General features: G+C 50.0%; 1 protein-coding gene and 1 pseudogene across 2 annotated transcripts in view; one reads left to right on the top strand and one right to left on the bottom strand.

Annotated features, from left to right (window-relative positions):
* Positions 1–13411, bottom strand: part of CDH4 (cadherin 4) — a gene marked incomplete at both ends in the record, with an annotated part of 453286 nt that overhangs the window by 250696 nt on the left and 189179 nt on the right. The window lies entirely within an intron of this gene.
* Positions 6521–6908, top strand: LOC308426961 (small ribosomal subunit protein eS24-like; annotated as a pseudogene). The gene has a single exon. The product of its transcript is annotated as a small ribosomal subunit protein eS24-like (transcript).

Below are 13411 nucleotides of genomic sequence, written 5' to 3'. Positions count from 1 at the left end.
GTGGGCGAGGCCGTCTCACTGTTCCGTGTCACACTGCAATAGGCACTCGCCAACAGCTGCCACAAGCTTCCTGTCCCTCTGCCCTCCATAAAAGGCAGAGATTTAATTAATTTATCAGTGTTTTTCTTTGTTCCAATTCGAGTTCAATTAGCTGGATTAAACAGAATAATGGGGATGAAAAAGCTTTGAAAGGAGTTTAAGGCGTGGCATACATAGAAAAATTGTCATTATGAAAACCACAGAGAACCATTTGCCCAGTTACCATCCTGTGGAATTCACATGCACACGCAATGCTGGGGCCACGTCATGGAGGGAACCACGCAATGCTGGGGGCGGGGGCCGGGAATGCCAGGGTCACCGGGGCCACGCAGTGCCGGAGGGGGAGGAGCACTCAGTGCCGTTGTGACGCTCACACCAGCCTCAGTATTTACATATTGGGACATGTATGTCTCCGCTGTAGGAGAAGATGAGGTGCTGAGCGTGTGGTGACGCCAGCGTTACAAAAAGCTCGTCTCCAAGTTCAAGCCAAAGTAGCCTCTTGGTCTCTAAACTAATGATGAAATTGAATTTTCTAGACATCTTGCTTTTTCAAGGGAACACTGCAAGCGGAGCGTCTGGGCTCCCCATGCCACAGTCCTGTCAGGAGCTGTTTGCACAGTTCCTGTCCAGACTCCCCCTCACAGCTTCATATTTCCTAGCGCTTTGGTCTACCCCCACCATGTGGGTGCTGTTTGGAGTGGAAGTCGTGGAAGCTTTGAGACACGTGGGGTTAGCTGGCAGAAGTCGAATCAGCTCCTCTGGGAGCTTCCTGACCCTCTGAGGTGGAGGAACTACTGCTTCCTGCCACACAGTTACAGACAGAGCTGTCTACGCACCATGTCTACCTCAGACAGAAAGACCGAATGCCCTGAAACCGTGAGCCAAAGCCATGTCTACCTCAGACAGAAAGACCGAATCCCCTGGAACTGTGAGCCAAAATCATATCTAATTCAGACAGAAGGACCAAATCCCCCCAAAACCGTGAGCCAAAATAAACGTTTTCTCCCTTCAGCCACTTCCAATAGATATACTGAAAAATATTATAGTCATAATAATAATAATTACTCTTATATGTATAGGTGTCTTTCTTGTCTGTGCACAGTATACATGCAATGCCCATGGAGGCCAGAAGATGGCATGAGATCCCATAGGACTGGAGTTCGAGATGCTTGTGAGTGGCTGTGAATACTGGGAACCTAACTCGGATCCTCTGGAAGAATAACCATGCTCTTGACTGCCGAGTCATCTCTCCAAGCCCAGTCAGACATTTTGTCACGGTAACAAAGTACCCAGAACAGACATTGTCATTCAGTGTTTTCCGATCATAGAGATTTTGTTCTGGGGTGATAGTCTAGTCAGTGAAGTACTTGCTAGGCAAGCATGAAGAAATTCACGTACCCATGTAAAAAGCTGCACACGTGCCTGTAATCTCAGTGTGGTGGACGGAGCCAGGAGGTTCCCTGGGGCTGAATGGGCAGTCAGTCTAGGCAACCAGTGAACCCCAGGTTCAGGGAGAGATCCTGATTCAAGACACACATGAACACACATGTACCCCGCACAGGGACACAGATGGAGCTATTCCATATAGAATAACAGGGCCTTTCTGTTAGGGAAAGGGATTCTACAATGTGAGGTGACAAGGCCTTCTCTCAGGACCCTGCCATACCAGATGCTTATAGCAAAGGGGAACTCGTGTCAAGATGCGTGAGGCCATTTTCCATTGCCCATCTCCTACATCTGAAACCTGCCCGCCCAGGTACCCATCAAATACAGTTTGCTGGGAGCTGCAGGGTCTAACCTGCAAGCTACTGGGAGGAGGAATGGCTCCCGTGCGGTCTATGCGAAAGAAGCCAGGATGGGGGAGGGTGGTATCTTCTCTGCAGTGCAGGAGAGTGAAGGGAAGAGCCTCTTGGTGCGAGCCCCCTGCTCTGTGGGTGGGTGCTTGCAAACCCAAGACTGCTGGGAGGGAGGTTTGCTCTGTGCGTGTAGTGGGTTCTGGGTTCACCTAAGAGGCCCCAGCACTCATCAATCCAAGTTCTTATGGAGACACAGGCCATGGCTTGAGACAGGGCAAGAAGAGATGAGTTACCGCAGAGAAACCAAGGCACAGCCCCATATTTGTCATTTGGGAGGAAGAGTGGGCAGACCAAGCCTGGCCACTGATATCCGGGGGAATGGAGGTGACGAAGGCAGCGTGGAGGTGGTGTCTGCCCTGTGCATGGCTGTGTGCAATTTCTCACAGCATAAAGCAGAATGTGAAAGGGTCCTGCCTACCTCAGATGACAGTCTGACTAATCAATTGGCCAACGTCCCCTGAAACTAGAAGAGACTTCTACCAAGCTGCCTGCACTTTATAGTCATCTCAGAGTGGGCAGCTGCTGTCATGGGAGGGACATTCCGTGTGTGCAGAGTGAGGCCCGTGGCTACCCCAGTGGAGAGGGAAAATGAATCAATTAATAAAAAACAAATTACCTTTTACCCAGTTAAGTAAAAGCTAATATAAACGGAGCCGCTGTGTGTGGGGCAGATTTATGCTAACCATAACCACCGAGATGGAATTGTCTTAATGCGATATTAGAAAAGATCAAATTAAACTTTAATGAATGTGACACCGGGTGTCAGAAAAGGCACCGCGGCCCCTTCTGTGTTTTTACTGAGTTCACAGATGAGAATCTATCTACCTGCCTCTAATCTTCTGCTGAGGAGGGGCAGGCACAGCTCCAGGAGGAATCTGGGCTTAGGTCCTAGGGGCCCCTGGCATCCCGTAGGAGCCTTTCTCTCAGGCCCTTGCAGGTCTATGCCTTTAAAGGCACAGCTACAGATCCAGGTGAACGAACAGCAGAGCCTTGCCTGGCCCCACAGAGACAAGCCATAACTCATGCTACCACGAACATGAGCCAGGGTACCCAGACCTGTTCTCTCCCACCACAGCCTTGGGACAGCTGAGCCAGGCCTTGGGTGTGCTTTCAGGATGGGCATGTGACTGGAGCTTGCCTCTGGCAAGAAGAGTCTGTGGACACACTGTAGGGCTGTGTGGCTGGGAGGTGCTGAGGAGCCATCTAGAGATGGTGGCTCTGTTTCCCAGCAACAGAGTGGGATCTGCCCCATGACCTACCCCAAAGGAGGAAAATGAGGTTCTGAACCAGGCCCAGGAGTCAACAACTCTGTGGTCTTCCTGGGTTTAGGTTTCCATGCCTCAGTTCCCCTCCCTGTAAAATGGAAGGACTCTCCTAGGGATGAGAATCCGTTTGGCGCTCAGGAAGTGTTCTAAGAACATAGACCATGCTGACTGTGACCATGTCCTTTCTGTCCTGAGCACGCTGAGTTCTCAGTGAATACCCTTCTTAGCATCAGGCTGGTGTCCCCTGAGTCTCCACTTTGTAGCCCAAAGGGTTTTAGTCAGTTGCCAAATCCAGGGGTAGAAATCGACCTCAGACCTCACCGTGCTGGGCCGTGAGAAGATGCATACATTAACCTTGGCTCATTTCTATCTGCTGAACTCTCACCTGTGGCACCAGCTGTCCCTTACAGCCATGTTCTCAGAGGCACAAGCTCAGGGTCACCAAAGACATATCCAAGGCTCTGACTGTAGCCAAGAACTCACCCTGGTCAGCTAATGCCCCATAGCATGCAAATGGCTCACCAGTCTCTTTTCCCAGGAGACGCTATAGTATCACATGCCTGTGGGCCTCACAAACAGGGTGACAGAGAAGCCAGGCAGGAAAGAACCGGTTCGCCTGCAGTTTAAAATCAAGCAGAACTCATCTAGAAGGTCTGAGTTTGGAAATCTGATTCCCTTCCAGGAGCTGCTGGAGACCGGGGGAGGGGCTTTCTCTGGGGGCAGGTCTTGTGAGTTCAGATTCAGTGCCAGCCACACCGGGGGTCTTTGCTGTCTGCAACCCCAGCAGCTGTGTGTTGAGCATTTGGGCACTATGTTAAACAATCAAAAATCAAATAGATTATTCTAAATAGGCCTCCCTGGACGGAGCTCATGCCCTGGATAAGGAGGCCTACCCCACCTGCTTACACGGAGTCAGGGTGAGCCAAAAGGGAGCCCACGCTGTGGCTGGGAAATAGTAGCCAGGAGCCAAGCTGTGCTGACCAGGAAATAGCACCTATAAACCTGAGGAGCCCACATTCTGACTAGAGGGGAACATGCCCTGATAGCTGCCTGTGGTCTGACTGAGGCAAAATTCCCTCCCCAGCTATTTTTAGAGATGTCTCTAGGGCAAGGCCACACTTGACATTTCGTCCAAAGCCAAAGCAGCAGCCCTGTGCAGAGAGCCTGGGTGCTCCACGGTCTGCTGTTTGCTTTAAAATTGCTCAGCGGCTGAAGTCTCTGCCAAATGACTGTAAATTGTTTTCCATGATGCTGTGATGCAGGGACACAAGCCACAGGGAGCATTTTCAAGGGTGGCCGGAACACAGATCTTCCTTCTGAGAACCTGAGACCTAGGGTCCTGGATGGGCCCCTGGGCTTCGCTTTCCCGTCTGTAAGATGGGGGCTGATGTTGTGTGTTGCTCTGAGTCAAAGTGATGAACACCCGGCTCGTGCAGTGTGTACGCACAGCCCCATGGGGTGTGGGCTCAAGCTCTGATTCCTGGCTATAGAAGGGAGAGCATCCTGCTAGGCGAGAGGGAGTCTGTAGGCCTCCCTGTTTGGCTGTGTCTAAGAACAGAGGTGTCATGGTGGCTGCCTGGGTGAGAGGGCAAGTGGGCCCTCTACAGTAAGATTGTGGAGTGTGTGTTTGGTGTAAATGCCTCTGTCCGGTGGTAGAGGAGAGGGGCCAGGGCCTGGCCAATCAGGAGGGTGCTCTGCAGGGATTGTAGAGGCAGCTGGAACCATATTAACTGGGACACTGGAAGGCAGGCTAAGCTAGCCTACTATAAGCAAGGGTGCTGGTGGGTTTCATGGTTTCTGCTCGTGAGAAGAAAAGTTATAGATGAGCCAGTCACCGTTACCAATCCTTGGGGCAGGCTGTCTTCTTGGTTAAGGGATCAGCCAGTCTGGGCCTGCACTGGGAGACCCACACCAACGTTTCTCCTCACTCATGACCCCTTTCCAGCTGAGGGCTTTTTATATGACCTTGGGAATGTATGCACATGAAGCAGGTGCACCAATCAAAAACTTACTGTCAGCAAATCAAAGAGATTAATTTGCAAACAATTCTTTGTTATACATAGAATGCTAATATCTATTAAGGATGAGGCCAAACTCACACACTAATGCTGTGGGTTTACTTGTTTATTTTTACACAAGAATTAAATCTTGGCTGAATATTTGATATGTCAGGATGGCAGAGTGTCTTCCACGCTTTCCAGAGTTGATTGATATTTTGATTTAATAATTGTCAATGCGGAAAACACTGTGCAAACTATGTCTTGGGCCATCTCAGAAATTATTAGCAATTTTATACTTACCCCAAGCCAAATTCATTTAACATCTTTTTTAAAGAAACTCAAGTCAACAACTTAAATGTCAATTTTAAAAAAATCAAACATTTTAACACAGAACAATCCAAAGATAGACTTGATACCTTCATGCTGAGGAGTGGGGGCGGGAAAATATTGAAGGTGTTTGTTTTCCGTAATTAAACCATTTTGTTTCTATGAGAACAGAAAGCTCTATGCTCAGCACAGACACTCAGTTCATAACACGGCGGTCTGAGCCACAGTGCTTCAGGCAGCATTCGCTCGTGGGCTTAAGTCCCAAAACCAGGGTCACAGTCCAACCATGCAACCTAGGTGAGCGCCGTGGGACACGCCCTGGGTTCATTCCACCTCAGACTTTGGATTAACCTTTGTTCTGCCCACTGAGGAAGTCTTCACCCTCATAAAACCGGTTTTGTGGGTCTCACATTCAGTTATGTGACCTGATCTGGGGTCAAAACTCACAGTGTAAGAAACTGCGGGGTGTATGGTGTGGAGCCCATGGAGTCTAGCCCTGGGGGTTCCATACATCTGAACCTGCAGTTTCTCTTCCCAGAGGACTTCAACTTGAGAACATCTGGATGGCATATGGTCACCACCACCCAACGGAAAATCATCATGGTTCACATGGAAATGAAAAAAGCCCCTGCTCACTTCTGTCTGTCTGTCTGTCTGTCTGTCAGAACTCACAATACAAAGGAATTTGTTCTGGGCAGTCTTCATCTGCCATGTATTCCTGAATACATCCGTGTGTCTGCACAGCCATGTCCATTTATGATCCCTCTGTCAACCACCGTGGGCCACTGCTAGGCCAACCACGAGTGCCTCTCCAGAGCCAGCACCAAAATGGAGTGAGGAGAAAGTGGCAGACAGAGGATGGGAAGTGTAGTCAGGACGGGGTGGGCGGAGTTAGTGATCTGTGCGTGTAGACAGTGGACAGTGGGTCACAGAGAATACAGCAGGTGGTGACAGTGACAGTGGATAGAAGTCTGGAAGTGGCTGTTTCCCTCCTCTACAGCACGTGCACCGCAGCCATCATGAATACACGGTAACCATCCCGACCAGGAAGTTCATGATGAACCGTCTGCTTCAGGGGAAACAGACAGTCACTGACTCCCTGCATCCTGAGAAGGCAACAGTACCGAAGACAGAAATTCGGGAGAAGCTGGCCAAAGAGTACAAAACCACGCCAGACGTCATCTTTGTGTTTGGATTCAGAACCCACTTCGGTGGTGGCAGGACAACTGGCTTTGGCATGACCTATGACCTATGATTCTTCAGATTAGGCAGAGAAGAAGGAGCCTCACACAGACTAGCAAGACATGGCCTCCATGAGAAGAAGACCTCCGCAATCAGCGAAAGGAACGCAAGGACAGACTGAAGAAGGTCAGGGGACTGCAAAGGCCAATGTCGGTTCTGGCAAAAAGCCAAAGGAGTAGATCTGTGCTGACTTGATGTTCTGGTGTGATGTGTGGGCTTCTGAGAGGATAGATAAGCTAAAAAGGTTTTATTAAAAAAAAAAAAAAAAACCTTGGTAGTGGGTTGCGGATGGTGGATAGGAAGCCTTGGTAGTGGGTTGCGGATGGTAACAATGGGAGACTGACTGGGCAGATGACGGGGTAGCACACGCTCACTAGGCAGTGGTGGGGAACGGGAGATGAAGGAGAGATGACTCACTATGGACAGGGGGCAGTGGGTTATAGATGGTGGACGTGCAGTGCTGGTCTGTGACTGGTGAGTAGTGGGCGGTGGGCAGTGGGCCACAGTGAGGAGCACTTGGGGTTTGCACAGTGCCACACGGGGATGGATTTTACAGCTTTCCCACCGTCTGCTCCGAGCATAAGTCACGTGAGTCAGACACCACGGTTTTCTCTTCTACTGTCCCAACATGCCCACGTGCTCTGTGCAGGATACTCTGGGGGAAGCCTGGGGACAAGAGTGTCTTGCTTTCAGGGGAAGAGCTCAGTCATACCTCAGCCCCTGGCCCGAGACAAGAAGCCATGTGCTTAGGAAGGGGGTTGTCCTGTCCATATCCTGGACCTCATTCTGCCCTGTAGCTGCTGGCCATGTGCCTCTTTTCACCACGACAGGAGAGTCCTCTTTGAGACCGTATACGGCCCACTGAACACTCACAGCTCAATCCTGCCTGCATCTCCTGGGGGCAGAATTAATCTCTGGCTCCCAATTCCACTCTACCACGGAAGGCTGTGTTTATATATCACCTGCCAGCCTCTGAGCCAGGTAATGCTGGACTTCAGTGAGGATGTGGTCATTCAATCAACAGCCTCTGGTCCTTCACAGTCCAGTGAGGAGACCAAGGTTGCCTGGCAGCCGTCGTGCAGAGGCCTGGCCAAGTCAGAATTACAGTCATATGAAACAAAAGTAAGCTAGTTGGAGTTTTCAAAATCGTTTTTAAGAGGAAAGAAGAGCCTGGTATTTTTAGAGATGGGATTTGTTTAAAGGTCTTCCTTTCTGTCTGTCTGTCTCTCTCTCATGCACACAGACACACACACAGACACACACACATGCACACACACATGCATGCACACACACATACATGCACACATGCACACACACACATACCACAGTGGGATTCTCAGAATACAGGGAGGACCCTTAGTCTATCATAGACAGCTGAGCCATCCCAGTCACCTTGACCAAGTTCCATGATTCAGTTTTTCCCTGTAAAATGGGCAGACATTAAGCGCATGGCCTGAAGGAAAGTGAGGAGGCCCAGGATTCTGGTGAAGCTGGATTGTCAAGTCCATGGGATTTAGACTCCTCACAGAAACAAATCTCTGGGTCTGTCTGTGGGGGGTCACCCTGGACTTAGCCAGTACCGTTCCCTGGGCTGGGGTCCCAGACTAAGTATAAAGGAGGCAGAGAACTGAGCACCAGCATGCCCCCCTCTCTGCTTCGGAAGGTGGGTGCAGAGTGGTCTGTGCCTCACGTCCCTGCTGCCAGGCCGTCACTGTCCACGGGGGAGCGCAGGTTAGAACAGTGAAAGCCAAGACAGTGCTCTCCTTTCTCAAACTGCTCTGTCAAGCATTTTGTGAAGTAACGAGAAGAGCATCTGACATGCACAGAGCTCTGAGGTAGCACCCTGCCCTCTGCAGACGCCACATATGCCTGGGCTTGGGGGACTCTGACTCAGAGGAAAGATAACACCATGTCTTCTACCCATGGCCCCTAAGCTGGTCACCGTATTGCCCTGTGCACCCTATAGTCAGATGCCACACAACCATACCCTATGGCTCTATACCTCCCCCACATACACTGTGGGTCCATGCCTCACACCTGTACTATATAGACCCATGCCCCACACCCCTACCCTGTGGATTTGTGCCCCACACACATACCTTATGGATCTGTCTCACACCTGTACCCTATAGACCCATGCTTCACACCCTTACCCTATGGATTTACGCACCCCCCCACATACCCTATAGATCTATGCCTCACACCTTTTCTTAGGTAATCATACTCTGGGATGGCAAGATTTGGAGCTGGGCTTCGAGCCTCAGGATAGCCAGGCCAGTCTGGACAGACTGCTGGTCGTTACAGTTGTCCCTTGAGAAATGACAGTCCTTACAGGGGTGACATGAGATGGGTGGTGGATAATGAGTGGTGGGCAGTGGGAACCTGGCAGAGGTGTAGACCTTTGGCACTAGGCAGCTAGTCAGTGGTCAATGGGCGGAGGATGGGATGGTGGATGACGGGGTGGACAGTGAACTGTGACTCAGTGTAACAGAGAATGGGCAGTTGACAGTCTGTGGTGGACAACGGGCAGTCATTGTGGACAGTGGACAGTGGGCAGTCATGGTGGACAGTGGACAGTCATGGTGGACAGTGGGCAGTCATGGTAGATAGTTGACAGTGGACAGTCATGATGGAAAGTTGGCAGTGGGCAGTCATGGTGGACAGTTGGCAGTGGACAGTCATGGTGAACAGTTGACAGTGGACAGTCATGGTGGACAGTTGACAGTGGACAGTCATAGTGGACAGTTGACAGTGGACAGTCATGGTGGACAGTTGACAGTGGGCAGTCATGGCGGACAGTTGGCAGTGGACAGTCATGGTGAACAATTGACAGTGGACAGTCATGGTGGACAGTTGACAGTGGACAGTCATGGTGGACAGTTGACAGTGGGCAGTCATGATGGACAGTTGACAGTGGACAGTCATGATGGACAGTAAGCAGTCATGGTGGACAGTGGGCAGTCATGGTGGACAGTGGACAGTCATGGTGAACAGTTGACAGTGGACATTCATGGTGGACAGTTGACAGTGGACAGTCATGGTGGACAGTTGACAGTGGGCAGTCATGATGGACAGTTGACAGTGGACAGTCATGATGGACAGTTGGCAGTGGGCAGTCATGGTGGACAGTGGGCAGTCATGGTGGACAGTGGACAGTCATGGTAGATAGTTGACAGTGGACAGTCATGATGGACAGTTGGCAGTGGGCAGTCATGGTGGACAGTGGGCAGTGGGCAGTCATGGTGGACAGTGGGCAGTCATGGTGGACAGTGGGCAGTGGGCAGTCATGGTGGACAGTGGGCAGTCATGGTAGATAGTTGACAGTGGACAGTCATGATGGACAGTGGGCAGTGGGCAGTCATGGTGGGCAGTGGGCAGTCATGGTAGATAGTTGACAGTGGACAGTCATGATGGACAGTGGGCAGTGGGCAGTCATGGTGGGCAGTGGGCAGTCATGGTGGATGGTGACAATCTTTGTGGATGGTGAATAGTCATGGTGGACAGTGGGTGGTGGACAGTCGTGGTGCACAGTGGGCACTAGGTACTGAGCAGGAAGCACTAAAATTGCTGTGCTCACGGACAACATGGCTTATTCAGAAGCCCTTCAAAATGACAGGTATGTGTTCTTTAAGAACTGGAAAACAGCTTTCTGATCCTACAACAGAACCTCCATAGATTCTGATGATGAAATTTTCAGTTTATGAAAACAAAACGACCTCAGTCCATCCACACCCCCTGTCCCCAGGTGAATGGAAAGGTCTCCTTGTAGGAATCGACATCCCACACATTCCCAGCAGTGAGGGGGTGGGTGTCAGCTTTTGTCCCCAGCCACAGGCTCACCCTCACAGGCCACAGGTTAGTACTAAATTGCTGTAGCTGGCCTAGGTCTGTGAATCTGTGTTCATCTGCTTGGTTAATCCTCAGAAGCTGCCACTAAGGCATTTTTAAGTGGTTGCTTGTGGATCATCCCGCTCACCCCTTCGTCTCCGTGGCGACCCACTTTTGGTCTTTTGTGCAGGGGCCGTTGGAGAATTGGGTCGTGATGTGTGCAGGGCTTTGGCAAAAAAAAAAAAAAAAAAAAAAAAAAAGAAAGAAATGTTTAATAGACTTGCCAGTTAGCATCCCATCCTTCCTGGCTTCAGACAAAACGAAGCGTGTTATAGGTTGGAGATCAACGTGGGGGTGGGGCTCTTGTAGGTATATGGAACTTGCATGAGCACACATGCGTTACCCCAGTTACCACTATGTGGTTTGGGAATGTCACCAGGCTTGCACGTGAGGATGAGATTAGTTCCTTAGCAGACAGCTGGTGACCTGCTAGGGTTGCCCAGGGGCTCAGAGACTCTAGCTTTACCACTCCTGGCCATATTCTGAAAGGACTCTAGACAATTCCACAGAGATACCACACACTCATGGTTATTCTTGGACTAGTCATGACATATAAAACAAACAAACAAACAACAACAACAACAACAACAACAAAATACCCCAAACACTTGGGTGTCCATAAACAGGTGAAGGAGGGAGAAAAAAAGTGGTCTATACACACAATGGAATACTATTCCGGCATAGGAGAATGCTATCATGGGGTGTGTGTGTGTGTTTGTGTGTGTGTGTGTGTGTGTGTGTGTGTGTGTGTGTCTGTGTGTGTGTGTATCTGTGTGTGTGTGTCTCTGTGTGTGTGTATCTGTGTGTGTGTGTCTGTGTGTGTGTATCTCTGTGTGTGTGTGTGTGTGTGTGTCTGTGTGTGTGTGTATCTGTGTGTGTTTTCTTGGAGAAGGCATCCACTCAGACACCAATGGTTGTCTGGCTTGGCGACAAGGCATGGTTTATTGTCACTAATAGGTTCTCTATGTTCCCCAATGGCAGGGAGATGCTGTGTGCTTGGAGCCCATGGTGCCTCTACCTGCACACAGATGCATCTGGGGGCTGCCACAATAGGGCGTGGCTGCTTCCCCCAGTGAGGCAACCACAGAGTTTTTACATGATCATGTTTGGACTTTTTACAATGGGGTTCTAGTTTAGAAGCATTTTAGGTCTGCCGTGGAGGTGCCGGGACTCTGTAGGGACTGTGAACTCTACGCCCTGCCAAGCCCTCAGTGTTCTAGTCTCCAGCCGGCATGACAAGCAATTAGGTGTCATCGTGCCATGTTCTACGCCTGTGGTAGCCTTCATCTGAGGTCCCCATCTGTTTGGGCTCCTCTCATACCTCCTGGGGTTCCTATCATCTGTTGAAGTTTCTCAGATTCTCCTTGCTTTTGGTGACCTTTGGGATTTGCTGAAAGTGGTCAGAGTTTTTTTTTTTTAATTTGTTTATTTTATTTATATGAGTACACTGAAGCTGTCTTCAGACACAGGAGAAGAGGGCACAGATTCCTTTACAGATGGTTGTGAGCCACCATGTGGTTGCTGGGAATTGAACTCAGGACCTCTGGAAGAGCAGTCAGTGCTCTTAACCACTGAGCCATCTCTCTAGCTCGTGGTCAGAGGTTTTATTGAACACTTGTTTTGTAAGCATGCCACCATTTGGGTTGTGAACACAAAAGCTTTTTAAGCTGTAGGAAGTGGGTACCTGGGAAGATCCCAGGCTGCCCTGGCCCCTTCTCCATGCAAATCCAAATCTCATTTGGATCCTGGGAAAAAGTAAAAATAGCCCCATCCTATGGCAAGATAGAAGCTGAGGTGGGGGAACGATCCCCTAGCTCTCCAAAGACTCAGGCACCATCAGGCTGCCTCTGATGGCCTCTTAATTACTTGTGGTACCTACAGCAATTCCGGCTTTGGGGAAAATGCAGTTGGAGAAAATGTATCTATTTGTAAGCTTCTCTCTGTGTTTATTTTTAGTTGTTACATTTAACTCAACAAATACCCCTTCCCAAAACCCAGGCACAATATGTTGTACAATATGTAACTCAGGAAAGAACACTCTGAATTTTCACTGTGGCTCTGCTCCCCAGGTCCTGCATGGAGCCCGAAGGGGCTCATCTGGAAGCCCTTGAGTGGGGCCTCCTATAGCCAAGAATGGATCTCAGCTGGCTTGGGGTTTCCAATCCTTTACACTTGCACATCACTATTCTTTAAGCAGAGTCAATCTTCTCAAACTCCACCCAAGGCAGTTGAGATTGACAGAGCCCTTCCACAGGGACCCACAGGAAGTCACTGAGGTCACAGCACCCAGGTGGCTCTTAAACCCGCTTATGATGCTCTGCGTATCACTCCCCTGCACTTGCACGGGGGCATCTACATCTGAATCAAGAGAGAAACGCTGTCAGGGCGTGGCCAGGGCCACACAGGGCACTGACTGAGCTCTTGGACTCACTGGAGTCAATCAAATGGAAGGGGGTTTCATTTCTTTGTAAGAGTCAAAGAAGAATAATATGGACTCAACATTACCATGCTCAAAGGCTCCTTCTCCCTAGTTCCTTTACTAGACAAACTCAGAAAGGCAGCTGCGACTGGAGCCGGATCTCCAGCAGAGAGACACTTGGACGGAGGACCCTGCGAGACTGCTTGGTTGAAACATTTATCTTGCATTCACAATGCCTTGCATTTAAGGCTGAGCTATTAGTGTAATTGGATTTTAATAAGGCCAGAGAATTGTCTGGAGTTTTGCTTGCTGCCTGTACCAACGTGAGGGCAAGAGGCCTGCGCTGTACCGCCCTCTACAGTTGTGGAAGTTTCC

The sequence above is a fragment of the Micromys minutus genome, assembly GCF_963924665.1.
Source record: "Micromys minutus genome assembly, chromosome: 11".
NCBI lineage: Eukaryota > Metazoa > Chordata > Mammalia > Rodentia > Muridae > Micromys > Micromys minutus.
The sequence above is the reverse complement of the archived record's forward strand: the minus strand, read 5'-3'. Positions and strand labels throughout refer to the sequence as shown.